This window comes from Canis aureus, chromosome 17 (genome assembly GCF_053574225.1).
Source record: "Canis aureus isolate CA01 chromosome 17, VMU_Caureus_v.1.0, whole genome shotgun sequence".
In the NCBI taxonomy this organism is placed as follows: domain Eukaryota; kingdom Metazoa; phylum Chordata; class Mammalia; order Carnivora; family Canidae; genus Canis; species Canis aureus.
The window spans coordinates 42,420,326-42,439,582 of record NC_135627.1 but is presented as its reverse complement, the minus strand read 5'-3'; the positions used below and the strand labels follow the sequence as shown (position 1 = coordinate 42,439,582).

At 32.6% G+C, this 19,257-nt stretch overlaps 2 long non-coding RNA genes across 11 annotated transcripts in view; one reads left to right on the top strand and one right to left on the bottom strand.

Moving 5' to 3' along the window:
- The window catches only part of LOC144287936 (uncharacterized), a 276,738-nt gene extending 265,396 nt beyond the window's left edge, over positions 1-11,342 (top strand). For all 9 annotated transcript variants that reach the window (XR_013355776.1, XR_013355766.1, XR_013355769.1 and 6 more), the window contains 2 exons: positions 10,422-10,504; positions 11,095-11,342. This is a non-coding gene — a long non-coding RNA (uncharacterized LOC144287936). The remainder of the gene's footprint in view (positions 1-10,421; positions 10,505-11,094) is intronic.
- The window catches only part of LOC144287937 (uncharacterized), a 109,575-nt gene that overhangs the window by 72,659 nt on the left and 17,659 nt on the right, over positions 1-19,257 (bottom strand). The gene's annotated exons all lie outside the window — the stretch shown is intronic.

Genomic DNA, 19,257 nt, shown 5'->3' with positions numbered 1-19,257 from the left:
TGGAGGAAGGGATTTATGAGTGAAGGATGCAGGAGGCCTCTAAATTTTAGAAAAAGCAAGAAAAAACTCTTTTCTAGAGTCTCCACAACACAGCCTGTTAATACATGGATTTTTAGGTGTTTTGACTTCGTAATTGGAAGATATTTTGTGTTGTTTTAAGTCATCAAGCTTATAGATGGTTATAGCAACAATAGAAAATTAAGACCCTGAAAAAGCACCTTGCCATTGTTTATAAGGTGTGTAATAAATTTGTTTCAAAGGTTTTATTTATAATTCTTTTACTTAGCATTTGCTATGAGCCATCTTATGAGATCACACATCTCAGTACTCCATAAGCGAAGAGGTAAAATTTATCCAGGTTTTCTTTTTGTAGCAGTTTATTCTCATACCAATTAATAGAACTGAAATACAGTTTGTCATTTAAACATGTGTATTATGTTTACTTTTTATAATTTTAATAGGGTAAAAATGCCTCTTTATTAGACAGATGCTTAGTTGTTTTAATTACTCTTGGACCTTACATAGAAAATGTAATTCTAACCCTATTATAAGTATTCTTGGTGGTATGTGAGTTTTTATCAGTGACTTTTAAACACCCTTCAAATTCTGCAAATTCTCAGATGAACAATTATTTTCAGTCTCAATTTAGTGTATTAAATTTGATGTTCCCTTCCTTCTGGGAACATAATGGAATTGTATTTCCCCACCTCTTTTGATGATAAGCATGGCCATTCCATTGGCTGATGAAAAGTGAAAATAAGAAGTAGATGAATATTAAAGAAGGCATATGGTGTAATAAGCCCTGTGTTATAATATTGGTGAATCACTGACCTCTACCTCTGAAACCAATAATACATTATATGTTAATTGAATTTAAATAAAATTCTAAAAATAAACTGTAATTGTGCTGGTAATATACACATATAGAAACTTGTCAAAACATAAAATTATATACTTAAAGTGGATGCATTTTATAGTATGTAAGTTATATTTCAATAACTTTTATTAAACTAATTGGGTAAAAAAAGAAATAGCTGTCAGTATACCACTGAAACTTTAAATTCACATCTCTCTCTTTAGACACAGGTGAATAATTGCATGGACATGGGACTTCTGTTAGCCTCCATCCCTTTGTCACTTGCCTGTCTCTTTTTTAGGCATGTGGTGTAAATAAGAAATAAACTTTGATGGTTTTGGCCAGTGAGATACTGGGTTATATATGTAAACCACAACATTACAATCTAACCTGATTTATATACAAATACCACAGCTAAATCAATGATAAGAAAACCACAACATACTTAATCACTACTTTTCTTTTCTCTCTCTCATTGGTTTTGTCCACCATCATTATGAGCTCTATAGTCTATTTTGAGTAGGGTAATAAATACCTGTGTTTATCCTGATTATCTACAAATGTAGATTCTTCTCTAGAAAGGAATACATTTTAAATAATCAATAAAATCAACTGAATTCTTGTTCATAAAATTAATTTCCTGCCCAAAAATTATATCCCCAGGGCATAACAGCTTGATAGTAAGTTTGGTTCAGCCAGTATGCCATACAAGTTTGCTCTTGGATTTGATATAAGAAACTTTCAAGGGGGAGAATATCTGCTTGATCTTCAAATGCAAAAGTGTAAATTTTAAAGTTATTTGAAAGGAGCAAATTTGAATAAAGAATTTTATTGGAATGTGAATCGGATCTTTCTCCTTGCTTACAACCTTATTCTATTTTTAAAAATTTTGTCAAGCCATAGATCCCCCACAATATTAAATTCTCTCCATCATATTCACTGATTTAATGTTTTACCCTTGAATGTTTCATTTCTACAACTGGTGAGTAATGTGTGAGCCTCAAACAAAGCTCTAGTTTCTTTTTTCCCAAACTATTTTGCCATTTCCCACTCTCCAACTGCACGAAAACACACACTCTCTCTTACACACACACACACACACACAGAAATTTATGACCATCTCAATTTTTCATAAAGAATTTTATATGATACCACAAAAGAAGTCCAGTTGAATATTATATAGATAATACTTAAATGGTTGATTATGTTCTTATATTTTAACATACATAAAATTTACAGTATTGTTCTAAGATTACCTGAGACAGCATTTTTTAATCATTCTTTGGATCTTACATTACAACATACACTCATCGCATCTATATAGAAAAAAGAAATCATGAATATTTTTTTCAGTTTATGATATAACTGTCTTCCCACTTCATTCTTACTAAGTTGCACAGTCCCAAATTTTCATCTCCCCCACACTAAATGTTTCTTGCCAGATTATATTTTTTCATGTTGGATTAGTCCACCTACTCCCCCATGTTACCTCTCCATCTACTTCCATCATCACTGAATACTGATGTCAGAGGTTCTAATGTGGATTTAGTGTGTTTTAATGTGTTTAACTCACACCAAACTATACAGCTTTTAAAAGGGGACGCCCCCTGGGTTGCTCAATTGATTAAGCCTCTGACTCCTGATTTTGGCTCAGGTCATGAGATTGAGCCCCACAGCTAGGCTCTGGGCTGGGTGTGGGGTCTGCTTAAAATTCTCTATCTCCCTCTGTGCCCCACCCCCTTCCTCTCTTTTACACACTCTCATGCTCTCCCACTCTCTCCCTAAAAAAAAAAAAAAAAAGTGTACAATTCAGTATTTTTTAGTGGTTTTGTGTGAACATCATTACTATCTAACTTTAGAACATTGTATCATTGTATCTAAAAGCCCCATACACCTTTGTACTCATTTCCCATTACAATAGTCCCCACCACACAGTTTGCTTTTTATGGTTTTATTTATTTGGGATCAGCAGTGATCCAGAAGCAAATGACTGTCCTTCTGACATATGGTCAAAAAATCAGTAGTAGCCTAACACTATCATTTACCTCACTTCATCTCATCACATAGGGACTTTATCATCCCACATCATTACAAGAAGGATGAATACAGTACAATATGATTATTTTGAGAAAGACTACATTCACATAACTTTTAATACAGTGTATTGCTACAATTTTTTTTAAGATTTGATTTATTGATTCATAAGAGATACAGAGAGAGAGAGACAGAGACACAGAGACACAGGTAGAGGGAGAAGCAGGCTCTATGCAGGAAGCCCAATGCGGGACTTGATCCTGGGACTCCAGGACTACACCCTGGGCGGAAGGCAGGCGCCAAACCACTGAGCCACCCAGGCAGGGATCCTCTATTGCTACCTGTTATATTTTATTATTATTGTTAATCTCTTGCTGTGCTTAATTTATTAATTAAACTTTATCATTGGTGTATATGTACATGAAAAAAGCAGTATCTACAAGGCTCTGTACTGTTCATGGTTTCAGGCATCCACTGGGAGAGGTCTTAGAACGTGTTCTCCATGGATATGGGGGGCATTACTGACTCTCTTGCAAACCACCCTTGGCAACCACTAATCTGCTCTGTCTCTTTGGATTTGTCTGTCCTGAACATTTCACATAAAGGACTCATTGGCAACTGTAAAATTGAAAGCAAGTAGGCAAAAACACTAAATATTTAAAAGCAAGTTCATATTAAAGAAAAAAAAAGGTTTAAAAACTTAACAAAAAAATTAGTGTTCTACTAATAGTAGACTTTACCAACATAAACAGTTGATTGCATTTATATTTTCTGTTCTGAAATTTGAAATCTTTAAAATAAGAAATACTTCCAGACACTAAAATTAATCAATGAAAAGAATAGATTCTGTATGAATAGGCAAGAGCACAGATTTTACTAAAATTTAAAGTCTGTAATAATTAACTTATCAGTTATTGTGATAAACTTTAATGGAACAACTATAGAACTAAATACTTCTGTGGGATAAATAGCTATTGGGAGATAGATCTTTTGATATTCCTTATAACAAATTTTACACAATATTCAAATACTACCATGTGATTTTTCCTATGATAAATTACTGCTGTTTAGGTTTAGCAAAATTACATTTTGTTTCTTCCAATTTATTCATATATATTAAAGAAAACAAGAGGCAACTTTCTAGGAATGTTTAAAAGGAAAAAATATTGAAATTTTAACTCAAGGATTAATTTATATTTTTAGAAGATTAGAATTAGTTATTTGGAAATCTAGCTACATAGAATCATTCTTTAAATTGCTTTGCATAGTAATGGAATTAACAATAATCACATATGAAGTAAAATATTTTTATTACTTGGTTTATTCTAAGCTATCCATCATGAAATTTAAATATTTTGCAAGAAGGACAAACCTTCAGAAAGTCTTAGTTTCACAAAAAAATTTAACAGGAAAGTTATGCTTTTCTGATGATTTGAGTAATATGAATAAGTTATTTGCCCTCAAAGTAGCAGAAAGAATTAATTTTTGAGCACAATGAAATTAAAGGGTTTAGCTTGCCTGATCTGAACAAAGTAAGATAAATTTTTAATATAGTGAATTAATTAGGCACGTAATGAGAAATAGAATATATAATATTTCTAATTCAGATAAATAGCAAAATAGCCCAGATCCTAAAAGAAATAAATATCATTCATCATAGACTTACCTTAAATTATGTTTATTGGAAAATATTAATGGCAACAGATATAACAGAATGTTAGATGAATTCTATTGCTCATTTAGTTTCAAGAAATTATATTTCATTTTGACCCTCATCTGTAACTTTCTGTAGAGTTAATCTTAGGACATTACTCATTTTTGAAAGTGTTAATGTACCATAAAAGATTTGTATTATCGTTAGACATACTATCTACGCCAGGTGTTACATGTTCTCTGCATCTGCCCTGAAGTTCATTTAACAGCTTATAAATCTTTATGACCATATGATGTGTTTCTTTGATCACTTGCATCCTTAAAAAGATTCTGAAACATATAAAATTATTTTTAAAGTTTTTACATAACACAATACCTATGGATTAATTTTAATACTTTAGTTTTCATAATATTTAGTTTCATTGAGCAACTTTCAGTATATATGCATATACACATATGAAGTTTATAGTTCGTTAACATGCAGTATGATATATTGACTTGGGATTTAATCCTTGGAATAAAAACACTTTACATCTCCCAGACTTAGTGTCCTAAACTACAAACCATTGTATTTGAGCTGGGTGATTTATAAGCAGTAGCATTATGGGGGGGAATTTTTGGTTTTATGATCATTACTAAGTTGCAAACTATTAGGTCACATGAAATGATGAATGATGTTTTATTTCATATATTAAAGATTCTTTAGCCAATTGCAGGTACACTGTACAAAAATATATTTATTTTATTTACATTTATTTTATGTAAATGTATTTATTACATTTATCTTATGACAAATATACCTAAATATACATCTTTTTGTGCCAATTGAATAGAATTTGTATTAACTAGTTAAAGAAATAGAGTCAAAAGAAATTTTTGTATAATTTGATCACTCAGCTACTTGAGCAAGAGACTAAGGAAAATATTTAAAACTTTTTTCTAAATATAATTATTTCAAAGATAGGCTAACATCTGTATCTAAAAATAAAAAACAATTTGACAAATTCTGTTTTTTGACAAAGCCTACTTTAAAATAAAAGGCAGATACTGAATTTTAGTCGTTCCAATTTATTAATTTGGTAACAATCCCTTAAAATCTGTTTCATAATCCATTAGAAGAGTTAGGCAATTTTCTCATAATATAGTAACTTTTGTAGACGTCTGGTATGTTTATTGAAAGAACACATTTCTGGACTCCACAGCATACCCACTGAATCAGAATTATGAAGGACATTTAACAATTTTTTCCCTATCTCCCCTTCTCTTTCCCTCCTCCCCACCTCTGTCCTTCTCTCTCTCTCTTTTTTTTCCATCCTCTCCTTTTTTCTTTCTTTCTATGAAATAACTGGTTCTTACCAACAGGAATGTTTAGGAAAACTTCAGATTTAACATTGGAATGTTTAGAGTTTAGACGATAACATCTGGGTTTATGAAGTACATTTAATTCATTAAAAAAAGTTGTAGACATCATCAGATCATAGCCCATTACACTTTAAAACGTTTTTGTCCTTTGTAGAGCCCAGAAGTTTTCTATCTTTACCCTATATTGATGATTACAATAGACTTATTATAAGACTGTAGCATGACTTTTTTATAAGTATAGCAGACATTCAGAAATGTGTTATTCACTGACTCTACTTGTACCTCAGATTTTTAAAATTACAAATAAGTGGAGACTCAATACGGTAATATATTGTTTTAGCAGCTATCTGGATAAAATTGATATGCAGTTTCTGTCCTTACTTTGTTAGGAATCTGTTTCTTACAGAATAAATCAGGCACGATATCTCTCAGAAAACATTTAAAGAAAGCTACATTTCAGTATAGATTTAAACTAGTATGAGTGAATAGTGTGAGTTTCTAGTGCTTTATGTATGTTTACTCGTTTAATTCCTGCAATAACTCTATGAGATAGGTAGAAACTTATGTCTGTTTTAAAGATGAGGGAATGAGACACAGAGACATCTATAACCTTATGCCTGTGGTGTAGGCAGTGAAGTTCCAGGGTGCATAATCAGTGCATTCTCTAAGCTTTCAATATTTTAGCAATGACCACAAACACACATGTTATAATAGATAAATTTGCAATCTTGAATATTCCCCAATCTAAATTTATACTCTTTCCTTTCTCTATTTTTTTAAATTATTTCTAGTCCTTTGTTTTTTCTTTTTTTTTTTTTTTCATTAAAAAGTATATATTTTGGGACGGCTGAGTGGCTCAGTGGTTGAGCATCTGCCTTTGGCTCAGGTCATGATCCCGGGGTCCTGGGATCAAGTCCCACATCAGGCTTCCCAGTAGGGAGCCTTCTCCTCCCTCTGCCTATATTTCTGCCTCTTTCTCTGTGTTGCTCATGAATAAATTAAAAAAATATTTTTTTAAAAAGTATGTATTACTAACAACTCTAGATTTTTTATGATATAAGGAAAATAATCAGAATAAAATTACCGATGTAGAATAATTATTGTTAAATATTCAATCTAAATGTTTGAGGAAAACATTTGGCAAATTATTATGGGTTTGGGCATCAATTTTTATGTGACTGTGGACCAGTTACAGTGATGAGAAAGGAAGTTTTAAGTTGCTTCATCTTCCTGAAATCCTTGCTTTCCAAATAAACTCTTCCGGATCCTTTAGCATTACTCTGCTCTCCCATCTCTAATCTGATGTAATAAGACTCAGATTAACAACTATGCAGTTAATTCTATCTCCTTACAAAAAATACAAAAATCCAATAAATATCCTTAAGTACAGTAAGATTTTTCTTCATATAGTGAGCACTTTTGACATGATGAGGCATGTATCTGTTGATGTAATTGGCTGGTAGATCTGTTATCACATCTATTAGTAAGTACATAACCTATGGTTGTTTATATATAACCAGATACAGAGAGTCGTTGGGAAGACATAACATGGATTTCTAAACATCAGTTATTACTGGCTTGGAAGTATTGCCCCCAATAAGAGGCTTTTAAGTTTTCATATAATAAAAAGATTTACTATTTCCAAAAATGTTAAATTTTATCAAATTTCATAGTAAAATAAATAGACTTAAGCCAGAAAAGAAAAGGCAACTTGAAGGTCCACTATATGACGCATGGGGTGAACAATAGCTCGGCACGCTGTGGGAGGAAGCTAGCCATCGAGAACATCATGGCTCTGTCAGGAACTGATGGGAAGAGAGTCCCTGAGATGTTTCCAAAGGAAATCCTGGCCCCTTCGGTGAACGTGGACCCTGTCATGTGGAATGAGTACACCACCATGCTCAATGGAGGTCTGGCCATGAAGACCAATGAGATCTCTGTGATCCAAAGTGGGGATATCTGTGATTCAGTCTACCTGGGAGCCAGCTCCATTGTGAACACCACCACTATCTCCAAGATGGATAGCTCCCAGTCTGCCATCCGTGCTGAAGTGTAAAAACCAGGTGCTGTTGACAGGGTTCCCAAACACCAATTCCTTCACTTCCTCAAAGAAAATAAGATTGCAGTCAGCTAAGCTCTTTGTTGAGGGAGAAATGCAGGCGGAATAACCTCTAGAACTCTACTCTTTTTCTTTTTTCTTTTTCCTTGTTAAAAGAAGCATCTCCTCCTGTTTTTCTTACTGATGTTCAAAAGATGTTTACAGTTGTGATCACAACCTCAGGCAAGTCCTACAATCAGATGTTATTATGCTGCTTTGCAAAAAAAAAAAAAAAAAAAAATTGAAAAAGGAAAAAGAAAAAAAACTAAAACATATACAGACTAGAATTTTTTTTCTTTAATTTTGGAAAGAAGCGGGTCTTGCAAAGTAGCTTTGTTACTTGCAACAAACTATATACATAAAACCTTTGTACAACTGAGAGTAACTATTTCCAAAGACTATCCTCCTATTTCAAGTTGGAACTTACTGAACTACAATGGACAAGACAACAGTTAGCCTAATTGGGGGAGGGGGTACTGTATACTTCTCTGGTGACTGTATGCGGGTACGTGGACAAAATCTGGCATCTGTTTAGGGACCTGTTTTGTATGATCCCCCCAACCCTGTACCCATCCTTCCTTTTTTTTTTCCTGAATGTACTTTTTTTTTTTTAAACTAAGGTTGTAGAATTACAAAATTCCTTCAACCTTGGGACCTTAGGTAGGATACCCTCAAGTGGACTGGTTTAGTCCTTAGGGAGTCAATGTGTGTTGCTGCTTATTTAAATAGAATTAATTCGGAGCCCCAAGAGTGCCAATGTACTCCCTCTGCTTTCCAGATGCCTCCTTCCTGAGCCACCAGGAGGGCTAGGCACCTAAGCAGGGACCCTCAGGTGACTTAATTTAGTTCACTAGTGCCTACTCGATCAAAGACCTGGGTTTTCCTTCTTGATGAAACTCACAGTATGGGCATATTTCTGACAGGTTCACATACTACTTTGTACAAAAAAATGTCCTTGGTGCAGTTTATGCCAAATTAGTATGAAGAGTGTTCTTAAAAAAAAAAAAAAAAAGAGTGTTCTTGAGTATTGCATGAAGGCTACGATGTTCGAACAGGCAAGTCATGAGTATGAAAGCTTTAATTTATCTACCTCATTTTTTTATTTTTGTAGCCATAGTGTCTATTTTTTATGACCGCCGAAGTGTTCTGACACCCTGTCTTAAACCTGAGTTGATGTGTGGTGGGAGCAGCTGGATGTTGAAGATATTTTCATGATTCTTTTTTTTTTAACTGCCCCCCCCTTTTTTTGTATATGTAATGTTGAAACATGCTCTGATAGTTGAACAAGGAAGGGGATAGAAAGAAAGACCTTAATTTCCGAGTAGAGAATCTCCTTCTTTGTGGAAGTGTAGATCAAGACTGTTAACAGAAGTTGGTCTGTGTTATTGCACCTAACTTTAGGATCCAAAAATATTTTTGCCATGTTGTGCCTTTCCTTCTGGAATTGTAAGTTGAGAACACAATGCTAGTACCTGTTTACACTGTGAAGTGGATATTGTTAGAGAGAACACACCAGAACTTTTCTCCCTGTTAAGCAAATCATGCCCGTGTGAATGTATGATCTGTGGAGAAACACCTGTAGTTTTTACCTGCTGATGCTGTCTGTCTTGTTGGAGAATAAATTTTGGATGTTTTTTTTTTCTAACCCCCCCCCAAAAAAATAAATAAGTCAGAAAAGAGAGAGTGATAGTTGTGTATTCCTCACATTATGGCTTATTCTAAAATAATAGAATGAAGAATATGGATTGATTATATTCAATCTATTCATTATATTTCTTATTTCATTTACAGTTTGTTTTCTAATTGAGGCATTAGGGACACAGTGGTAAACAATACTACCAAGAGATAGATCCCATGTAGATCATTATTCAACCTGTGAAGACTAGCAGTAAATAATAAGATAATTCAAATTTTAATAAATGCTGGTAGAAATTCGTGATGAAACTTCAAAGAAGTGATGTTGCTATTTTATATAAAGCAATCTGAAAGCCTGTTTGAGAAGGTGTGGTGTGACCTGAGACCTGATGGATGAGAATGTTTCAGCTATAGAAGCAAAAGTACTAATCTGAGGGTGGTACATTATGACTAAGGTAAAGAAGAGGGACCAGCCAATATGGCTGGAGCAAAGAAGGTAAAAATAAGGAGTTGAATAAATTGGAGATTTAGTCAAGACTGGACTTATAGAACTGAAGAGTTTATTTCAAGTCCCAAGGAGTGACTTGGGTGTGTGTATATATATATATATATATATGTATATATATATATATATATATATATATATATACATATATATATATATATATAATGACATTTCTGGGTGCTGTGGGAATAATAGGATTCTGTGGTGGTTGTTCCAGAAGAGATATTCACATATATATGTATGTATGTATTTTCTTTCTTTTTTCTTTTTCTTTTTAGAATGAGAATCTGGTTTGATTGTGGTTTTACTTGCTGAGATGGGAAAGCTAGAAGCCAACAAGCCAAAAGGGATGAGATGAGTGGTGAGAAAAACAAAAGCTCTGTTTTGGTGCATTTTATTTATTTGTTTGTATGTCTTGTTTTGTTTTGGTACATTTTAAATTTGAGAGACCTACTACATATCTAAGTGGAAAGGTCAAATAAATATTAGAATATCAGTTGTAGAACTTAGTAAAGAGTTGTAGATTTATATATTTAAGAAAACTCATTCTAAATTTATTTTTAGATAAAACCATGTAATTGTGTAAGCAGTTTAATGAAGGGAATGTAGAAAGAATAGATTGGGCCCCAAATGAGACTGGAAGATGGGGGCAAATCCAGTATGAGAATGGAGGGAGCAGCGAGTGAGGGAAGAAAAATACCAGGAGGAAACTGAACCTGTGTTCTCAGTGTAGCTTCATGGATCATGGATGATTTTAAGTCTCATGTAAAACACTCTTCTGTCTCTAGATTTGTAGTTTATTTGGAAATACATTTCCTATAGATATGCTTAATCATCCCCTAATCTTAATGAGTGTTATATGCCAGTAACAAAATGCTAAGGGTTTTTAAAAACATAATTCTCAATTTTGCTTTATTTCTTACTTTTCTTGCCTCATGCCTCTCTCTTCAGTCTAATATATTGTCTGCATTGAAGGTATGAGGAAAAATAGGTATAAAGTCTTCAGCCTTGGGATCCCTGGGTGGCGCAGCGGTTTGGCGCCTGCCTTTGGCCCAGGGTGCGATCCTGGAGACCCGGGATCGAATCCCACATCAGGCTCCGGGTGCATGGAGCCTGCTTCTCCCTCCGCCTATGTCTCTGCCTCTCTCTCTTTCTCTCTCTGTGACTATCATAAATAAATAAAAATTTAAAAAAATAAAGTCTTCAGCCTTAATCTGTTTATCCCTGAATAGTTTGATCATTTTGTTCAAAGTTTTTGTTAATCCCTTTTGTACCTATTTGGGATCTAGGAGCAGTAGTTTTGTCCTGTTCTATAAGGCTCCTGTCTGTCTTCTTAATTATTGAATCTGCCAATTATTTCTTAAGCCCATCTCTTTCTTGTAATACCTTGCTCAACATATATTCAGTAGCAACTGGTGCATATTTTTAACCTTCTGTTTTCCAACGTTTTCCCTTAAAGGTCCTGATTGAGTGAGGCAATAGTCTTTTTACCTGCTTAGAACAGACATCAGCATTGCTAAATTTTTTTTTGTTAACTACCTGATACACATAATCACCTTTTCAACAATCAAGAATAATTTTGTCACAGATGTCCTCTCAGATAGTAGGCCAAATATTAGTTTTTTCAGAGCTGCACCCTTCTTTTGGTACTAATTTCTGTATTGCTTTTACTCATATTTTATGCGACAGAACTGCCATATGACTGACCCAAATTCACTAGAAGCTAGGAAGTTTAGAGGAATGGATAGGAATTCTCTGAGCACTAAGACTATTGTCCATATTATAAAGATTTCTTTTTCCTTCCTCAACAACGAAAGAAAAGAAGAAAGAGCAGGAAAGAAAAGAGAATCAAGACTGCACAAGAATGAAAGAGTAGATTCCCAAGGAAATGTTTTCAAGTTGGGATTGCTTACGGGAAGTTTTTGCAGAAATGACAGAATGTAAGCTTAGACTTGAAAGATGAGCATTTTCTGAGGATACCAAGACTGGATAGAGTAATGATTTCCAAAACTGGCTCATCAAAATCTTTAGTTTCTTTTTTATAAGTATAAACACCAGCTTTCATCCTACGCCTATGAAATGAGGCTTGCCAAATATAGTACCCTGCATTTTATGTTTGCTGCAAATATAGTATCTCCATTTTATGTAGCTCTCTATATGGTGAAAAGAATGTTCTACTTACTCTGGTTCACAAAATGTTCTTTTTATAATATAGGGAGCTCGAATCAACTTTAATATAAAAAAATCACCAGTTTTGTCACAATAGAATCCTAAATTTCATGAATCTATGTCATGATCTTTAATTGCTTTAATATTGTGACATTTTTAAGATTTCAAATATTTTTTCAGTACCAGGGAAGGTCTACAAGGCTCATTACAGAAATCTGACTCATACTTTGTGATTACTGAGATTAGTAATTCTAAGCTGGCACATAGATAATTTGGAGAAAATCCGTTTAAATAAATGTTTTCGTGATGTTTTAATTTGACTACATTAGCATCATATTACTAACATAACTTACATAAGTTTCTTCAAAATTGAAAGTATCTGTTTTGGAAGTTAGATCTCTGTTTCAGGCAGGGTATCAGCATGAAAACAGATGGCACAGTCAGATTAGAATACTTCAGGGAGTTTTTAATAAAAGGAATATTTATAAAAGTGTGAGCAAAGTATAGCATATCAGAAAAGGTGATATGATTCTAAGGAGCTTATCATGGCAAAGCTATTACCACTTCTAGTACTGAAAGGAAGAAGGTAGAGAGCAATTATTAAAACCTAGAAGACAAGGACAGATAGCTTATGAAGAGTAGTGATCCCCACTCATGAAACACAAACTAGGGTGACACTGTAGGGAAGGAGCCAGAGGAATTAATGCCCTTACTACTCTGCCCTATTTCTGGTTGACCATCTTTCAGGGATCTTATTGGCTGACATAAAGCAATAGCTAGAAAATAAGAAATCCAGTGATGGAGTACATATAGGCCAGCATTTCAGGGCAAGGAGTTAGGAGAAGAAGGATGAGGAGTAAAGCTGGAGAGGCAAATGGACGATAGCACAGTTTGAAATTGATGAAGGGGAAAAATTAAAAATTAAGTGGGCTATTTTAAAAAAAGTAAGGAAAATAGAATAACTAGAAATATTGACCATTTATTTTATTTTATGAATATTTTTATGACAACTCTTATACTATTTGATGATTATCATGGACTGACAGATAAAGCAAAGCTTTCTCTCCAATGATCTGATCAAAGTTCACATAAAACAACAGTATATTTGGATTGCTATAGCTGGAACCACAGTCTCAATAAAATATTTATACTTTATGATGTCTATTTGCTATCTACCTCAAATACAATAGAATTTCTTAATTGATGTAAACAGGATACTTCAGAGGAAAAGATTAAATGTCATTGCCAAAATTACTGAATTTGCTGAAATAAACTCGATTTTTATGTTTAGTATTTCAAAAAAACATTGAGTTCCTAAAATTCTCATAAAAATTTCATGACTTATATATATATAAACAGATATTTGATTTTTCTGCAAATATTCTTTTCTCACATATTATATCAAATAAAATCTGATGTTGGGCCCAACCTATGAACTTCAGTGGTGAATAAGTCTGCTTATACTGCCATAACAAAGCACAGACTTCTTAAATAATGGAAATTTATTTTTTGTTTTACATTGCTGGAGGCTAGAAGTCCAAGGTAGATATCAGTAGAGTTGGTTTCCTGTGAAGACAGTCCCACTTGCAGACTACTGCTTTTTCATTGTGTCCTCACATGGTCCTTCCTTCGTGTGCAAATGCAGAGAGATTTCTAGTTCTTTCTCTTCTTACAAAGACATCAGTCTCAGAATCTCCAGTCCAGTCTCCATTTCAGGGACAATTGTGTCCGTTTTAGTTAATGTGACTTCTCAAGTATGTATTGTGTGATTTAATTTTTAAAACTGTTTTTTTCTATTTGATGTGTAACTTTACTTTTTTAAGAAGTATTAAAATGGTTCATAAAATATGAAAAAAGAAAAGACACCAGTCCTATTGGATTAAAGTCCCAACTTTATAATCTCATTTAATTTTATCTCCTTAAAGGCCCTGTCTCCAAATACAGTCGCTTTGGGGGTTAGGGCATCAGCATGTCAATTTTGAGTGAATACAATTCAGTCCATAACATATGGCATGTTATTAAGATGAATAGTTTTTATTAGTTCAAAATCATGACTACTTCAATGCATAAAGCCAAATAATAATGGTAATTAGTCTATTTTCATAAACATAAATTTTGAAATATGTGATAAAGAGTAAGTCTTAAAGTTACATATCAAACTTATATTTCAATATACCTATTGATGTTAGATGTTTTACATATTGATAAAATATATATCTTTTATGAAGAAGGAGCTATAAGTAAAAAGGGTTTTTTGAGGATGCCTTTAAGTTTTAGGAACTTCAAAAATTACATAGCTGAAATTCCAAAACAGAATCTTGGAGTGATTTTTACTCCTCTTTTGAAAGAGTTAACAGTTTAAGTACTCCTTCTGTCCTGTTATTGACAAAGGATTTCTTTTGAGCCTATCAGTGAGGAGTTGTTTTTAATCGTTGTTATTTGAGAAAATAATTTTAATTTCTTATAAGATTATGAGTTGTGCATTCCTATTAAAATTTCGGCTAGTATTATGCCCACTGTGTTGGGTATTCATACAGAATATCAAGAATTAAAAAGCTAATTTTCTTTGGTTTTGCATTATGAGTCCAGACTGTTGTCATTTATTTATTATTTTCTAAAGTCCATAATATTCTGTGAATCTACATTGCCCAACAGGAGTGATTTCAATTGTTAAAATTCTCACCAAGATTCTAGAGGTACTCAGTAATTGGAAAGGTTTTTGCTTTTATTTTTGTTTCCTATCTATACCAATACATTTTATTTCTTAGATATGGTGCCAAAAGAATAAGTGACAAAAGAAAAATTATATAAATTGGACTTTGTCAGCATTAAAAACTGTTGTGCTTTAAAGGACACCATCAAGTGAAAAGAAAATTTTTAGAATGAGAGAAAATACTTGCAAATCATATATCTAACAAGCAACTTGTATCCAGAAAGTATTTTTTAAAAACTCTTAGAACTAAAAAAAAAAAAAAAAAAAGACAAATAGTCTAGTTAAAAATTGGTTCAGGGATTTGAATAGACATTTCTTCAAAAATACATATAAATTACCATAAAATGATACTCTAATTCTTTAGCTATCTGAGAAATGCAAACTAATATCACTTCACTCTAGGAAGACTATGACCAAAAACATATAATAACAAATGTTGACCAAGTGGAGAAATTAGAATTCTCATATGTTGCTGATGAATGTGTTAAATGATGCAGCTCTTTGAAAAACAACCTGTTTATCAGAATGTTAAACATAAACTTTCTATATAACTAAATCAAATTCAACTTCTAGTTACATAGCCAATAGAAAATATATGTCCAAACAAAAACTTGTATTGAAAGTTAATAGCATTGTTCCTACCAGAGTATAAAGAGCCCATGTGTCCATCAAATAATAATGCATAAGCAAATGTGGTATATCCATGCAATGGAATATTACTTGGTAGAATGAAGTACTGATGTATAAAATACACAGATGAACCTTGAAAACATTATGCTAAGGGAAAGCTAGTCACAAAAGACTGTATGTTGTATGATTCTATTTATATAAAATTGCCATAATAGGCATATCCAAAGTGACAGCAAATAGAGTGGTGGTTGCTAGGGACTAAGGTAGGGAGAATGGAAAGTAACTGCTAACAAGTATGGGATTCCTTTAGGGTGATGTATATTTTCTAAAATTAGATAGTTGTGATAGCTGCACAGCTCCTGTGAGTGTATTAGAAACTGAATTCTACACTTTAAATGGGTGAATTCATGGCATGTGAATTTTATCTCAACAAAACTGTTTTAAAATAATGGCATTTTAAGTGTTCAAACATCTTACCTGTTTTTTTGCTGATGTCCTTATTAAACTATTGAAAATTAAATTCTGTTTTAGAGAGATACCAATAGTATGTACATTGATTAGAATAAGAGCTTATTCAAGAACATAATTCAAATCACCATATCTTAAAAACTATAAAATCTTGTAACTTGAAAAAGCCAATCTGGAGGTATATACATGGAGAAGTGAGTTCTTTCCTGTTCACTCTCTTTTGGTATGTCAGGTTCTAAACATAATTATTTTGGATTTGTAGAAACTACACTAAGTATTTTAAGCTTCATACTATTTCTTAAAAAATAATTGTAGATCAGTGTTCAGATGTGTAGTTTCTGGGTCCAATGCAAACACCATAACAATTTTAAAAGTTTACAAGGTATACCCAATTTATCTCTTAAAGGCTTTTATAAAGTTATATTTCCAAAAACAGATTATGATAATTCCTATTCTATTATACGACCATACCAATGTTGAGCATTTGCATGCTTGGGCAATTACTTCTCAGCTCTATTACCTATAAAATGAGAGTTAACAGCTATAAAACTTCTCTCCATTAATCTCTGGAACATGGGAAGCACTATTCTTAGTAAGTCAACTAGGTGTTACTAGACTCTTAGTTTTAGTAGTAATAGTATTTTTAGTAGTCTAATAGTATTTTTTTAAAGATTTTATTTATTTGAGAGGAGAGCATGAGCAGGGGGAGGGGCTGATGGAGAGGGGAAATTCATATTCTTCACTGACAAGAACCCTGATGCAGGGCTTGATCCAAGACCCTGAGATCATGACCTGGGTAGAAGGTAGATTCTTAAACAAATGGGCCACACAGACACCCCAATAGTATTTTTAGTATTATTACTATTAGTAGTAGAATTAGTAAATATAATTCTCTTGTATATGGTTCAACAAATTAACATTGATGGCAATTTAAACACAACATAATAGGTTTGGAATATAGCCAATTCATCAAACATGAGTTAATCTCTAAATTTAAGAGTAACTCACCAAAAGCACATATGTAAAACAATAGTATAGGAAAAAGATGACTTTTAAAAGCATACATGTTATCAAGTTTGTGAGAAATTGTTATAATATGAGCTGGGTGATTTCTTCTACTATGCTACTCATCATTCTGTAACCATTCCCACGTTGGCAAACAAACAAATAAACAAAAAATAGAAATCAACATGTAACTTTCCTACAGATTAAAAATTTCAAACATCGACTATTAACATGCCAAATTTTAATAAGCTTAGTAGTACACAGGGATTAAAAGATTTATAAATGCTTTCAAATCAACCTTGTAGAAAATACAATATAACCTTCAAACCCTGGCTTAATGTGATAGTGGAGTGGAATAAAATTTCTTCAGTTGTTTTTTAGATGGAAACTATAAAGAGAACATATCCTAAGTGGATTAGAAGAATTTTCTATTGAATATGTTAATAGTGTATCATGAGCAATCTTCACATGTAAGTATCAATCAACATTGCCATTAATCAAGAATCAATAAATGGTGCTTTCTTGAGGGATAACTTAGTTTACTTAGGTACTTGGAATTATTGAAAACAAACCAAATTTTAAGTACTCAATTACAAAAATTGGGAATGTTTTATGAATTACAAAGATATTTTCCTAAGATTATTTAAGAAAAAAAAGCATAACTACAACAGAGCAAATTCCCCCTTAAAATCAAGGCTTTACTGAACAATGAAATGTCATATTCCCACTTTTCATTCAGTATTTTTTATTCCCTTTCCCATTGCCTTTTTTTCACAAAACTTGTCATATCTGATAGAGTATGTATTTTGTTTATATGCATATTGTCTTTTTACTCCAACTGAATGTGAGTTCCTTGAGGGAAGGGATTTCATTCATTGCCAAATCCTTTGCACTTGTAATATGCATACACTTAGTAAAGTTTTTTTTAATAATAAATTTATTTTTTATTGGTGTTCAATTTGCCAACATACAGAATAACACCCAGTGCTCATCCCGTCAAGTGCCCACCTCAGTGCCCGCCACCCAGTCACCCCCACCCCCCGCCCTCCTCCCCTTCACCACCTCTAGTTCATTTCCCAGAGTTAGGAGTTTTTTGAAAGAAAGGAAGGAAGGAAAGAAAGAAGGAAGAAAGGGAAAAATAAATACAAACATATTTAGAATGTAATTTTCATATCGATAAGTATATTTAATCCAGGCATAATATACCTTTTGTTTCTTTACTAATTCCCATTCCTCTCCCTTTCTCCAATTAGCAATAAGAATTTTAAAAACATCCTCAATGTACATATGTAAGTACGTTTTAAGATATGTATGCAATCATGTATACATTCAAAAATTACAACCTAATATATCATCATAGGACTTACAGTTTTACTTCACCTTTTGTTTCAGACAAAAACTTTTTCATAAAACTACTTCATTTATTTTATTCCTTAATTTGAATAATATTACATGAATACATCATATTGATTTGTTCATTTCCCTACTGATAACTATTAGGTTACTTCCAAGTTTTCTATTAGAAAAAAACTTAATGCTGCAGTGTACGTCTTTGAACACTTCCTCCAGTGTACATAAACAATAATTTCTCATATATACATATGAGATGTATGTATATGGATACACACTGATTCAAGAGTGTATGTTTTAACTCTACAAGTTTACAAGAAATTATCAATTAATCTTCCAAAGTTACATTTCCCAAAACAGATTATGAGAGTTCTCATTTTACTACACTACCACTAACATTGAGCATTTGCATGCTTTAACTTTTTTTTCCAATCTGATAATTATGACATGTTTTAGTATCAGTTTCCTAATGACCAGTGTTGTTGGGTACCGCTTTTACATACCTTAGCCATTTGTATCTATTTCTGGGTGAATTCCTGTTTATTAACTTTGTCCAATTTTATTGAATTTTTTTATTAGTTCAAAAGACTTTTTTATACATTGTGGATACATATTTCTTTTCAGTTTATGATCTTGAATATTATGCCTATTTAATGGGGTTTATTTGTTAAATGTAGTAAAACTTACCAGTATATTATTTTATGATTTCTGCTGCTTATGCTTTTTTAAAGAAGATCTTTTCTATACCAATTCATAAAGATATATCTTAAAGATATTCT